At 42.9% G+C, this 2,833-nt stretch overlaps 1 protein-coding gene across 1 annotated transcript in view; it reads left to right on the top strand.

The window, feature by feature from the left end:
- CELF2 (CUGBP Elav-like family member 2) overlaps nucleotides 1-2,833 on the top strand; it is a 446,151-nt gene that overhangs the window by 244,148 nt on the left and 199,170 nt on the right. The gene's annotated exons all lie outside the window — the stretch shown is intronic.

Raw genomic sequence — 2,833 nt, 5'->3', positions numbered from 1 at the left:
GGCTGGCGGTTCAAACCCACCAGCCACTCCTCGGAAGGAAGGTTGGGCAATCCTACTTCCGTAGTGATACTGCCTCAGAAACCCAAGGAGGGGTTGCTATAAGTCAGGGCTGACTCGACGGCACATAACAACAACAACAACAGCCACTCTGCAGAAAGGAAGAATGGGTAATCTACTTCTGTAAAGAATTACCACCTTGGAAACCCAAAAGGCGTCATTATGAGTCAGAATTGACTCGATGGCAGTAAGTTTGGTTTTGGTTAGATAAAGAATGGCCTAGACTAAAGTAGCTGGGGTGATTAAGTTGTCTTCAGGATGTTTCCATCTTAGTTCTAACTTAGATGGATATTGTTGTCTTCTCTTAGTTTGCAAATAAGAATTGCCTTGTTCTTTTTGAAGGAATTAACTCCATATACAGCAATTTTCATATTGCTGTCTTTGTGTTCTCACAAGCCAACACTGTACCTGGTTCAAGAAATGGGTTATTTCATCATAGCAATAACTCTTAATGGGAGATATTCTCAAAGGAATTATTCTTTTATAAAAATCCACAAAGTAGGCTTGACCATGGAAGTGCTAAGAGGGCTTTTGTCTTCCAAAATCTGTCTGAAATACTGAAAGCGTTCCAAGAAGGATAAAGCACAAATCTAAGTTCTGACTCTCAATCATGGGATTGTCTATCTCTTCTAAAAAAAATCCCTTGAAGTTCTGGTTATGTTTATGAAAAGACTATAGGTAAATCTGGGTTTAAATTCCAGTGCTTACTAGCTGTGAGACCTTGAGTAAAGCAGCTTATCCACTCTGAATCTCAGTTTTGTCATCAATAAGTGGGGCCTAATAGCTCTGGTATCATAGTGCCTAAGGCACTTGACTGCTAACCAGAAGGCTGGTGGTTCAAACCCACCAGCTGCTCCTCGGAAGGAAGACGGGGCAATCTACTTCCGTAGCGATACTGCCTTGGAAACCCAAGGGGTCGTTATGAGTCGGGTCCGACTAGATGGCACATAGCAACAACAATATTTAACTAAAAGTCACTGTAGTAGTGCAGTGCTTAAAGCATTTGGCTGCTAACAAAAGGTTGGCTATTAGAACTCACCAACTACTCCATGCGGAAGGAAGGTTGGGCATTCCTACTTCCGTAGTGATACTGCCTTGGAAACCCAAGGAGGGGTCGCTATGAGTCGGGGCCAACTCGATGGCAAATAACAACAACAACAACTCCATGAGAAAAAGATGAGATAATCTGCTTCTGTGAAGACTGCAGCCTTGAAAATTCTATGGGGCAGTTCTACTCTGTCCTATACGGTCACTCTGAGTTGGAATGAACTGGATGGCAGTGGATTTTGTGTTTTGTTTTAACGTCTGCCTTACTAGATTATGAGCATTAAGTGAAATAATGTGTGTTAAAATGCCCTGGCCTAGTGCCTATAACATGGCGTAGTGCCTAAGGCATTTGACTGCTAACCAGAAGGCTGGCGGTTCAAACCCACCGGCCACCCCTTGGAAGGAACGTTGGGCAATCTACTTCCGTAGTGATATCACCTCAGAAATCCAAGGAGGGGGTTGCTATGAGTTAGGTCTGACTCAACAGCAATGCGTTTGTGTTTTGTTTTGTTTTGTTTAGTGCCTATAATACTCATGGGTATACATGAGTGTTCACTTTGTTTTTCCTTTTCATCTTTATGTAGGACTGTCTTCTTACTGTTAAAATGCTATCTGGGTATAGGCTTGGGGAGTAAAGGACAGGTTTGGTAGCTGTAGGGGAAGTACTTAATTTACCTCAACCAGTTAAAACTGATACTTGTTTTCATTTTTGTAAGAGGCTCCATCACACAGCAAGAACCCTAAAACTGTGGTCACAGAAGATGTCCCTGAGCAGGAGAGACTCTCTCAGTCATGCGAGCTCCACATATCACAGTATAGAAGAAACCTCAGGACCAGGGGAGGCATAATGCCAACCTAGTGGTCTCAGGAAGGTGACCCATCAGAGGACAGGAAATGGAGAAACTGCCTTGATATTTGAGGTCACGGAGTGCCTGAGGGAAGTAAGAGCTTCCAGTAACCTAATGATGCCCTTGCATTTCATTTAAATTTGCATTCCCCCAGTATATACTCCAAGCTTCCTCATTTTTAAAAGTTAGACCTTTTCCAAATCATCAGACTTGATTTCTTTATAAATTAAAAATAAGTCATTTCATTGATGTTTATATTTCTTAGCCTAATGACTATCCAAAGTCTGAATGCAGAGAAATAAATCTGGAGTACAAGGGAGAGAGAGAGGGTATGTGTGTGTACAAATTCTGTCTTGGATCTGTACCCCACTCTCTCCCTGCTCTCACATGCTGACTCCCAGTTCCTTTGACATTCTACTTTTTAGAAATTTGACAACCCACTGAATTTTCTTGGAGGGTGGATGCCTTCCAGGTATCAAAAGTCAGTGTCATTTTATGGGTTAGTGCTGTTTGCCCAGAAGAGTCAATTAGTAGTGAGGGAATGTCATCTGCTCATGGCTGGCATCATGTGCCTCTGTATAAGCACGCTGTGTTAGATTGGGTTCTCTAGAGAAACACAAAAACCAGCAAAGTGTATATATATATTTATAGAGAGAGAAAGAGAGAAATTTATCTTAGGAAAATGGCTCACAAGCATAAAGAGGCCGACAAGTCCAAGCCGAAAAGTCCAAGTCTCTGGAGGAGATGGGGCTTGCGGCCGCCTTGGCTTCTGCAAGCACAGGGGAGCCGAGAGATTCAAGCTGGCATGCAGTACACTGGTTGTTGACTCCAACAAAAGACGAATCCGAGATCTCCAGGCTGAGTGGTGGGCCTCTCACTCA

Source organism: Orycteropus afer, unplaced genomic scaffold (genome assembly GCF_000298275.1).
Source record: "Orycteropus afer afer isolate SDZICR_OR568_19922 unplaced genomic scaffold, OryAfe1.0 scaffold00028, whole genome shotgun sequence".
Lineage (NCBI taxonomy): Eukaryota > Metazoa > Chordata > Mammalia > Tubulidentata > Orycteropodidae > Orycteropus > Orycteropus afer.
This window is presented reverse-complemented; position numbering and strand designations above follow the sequence as displayed.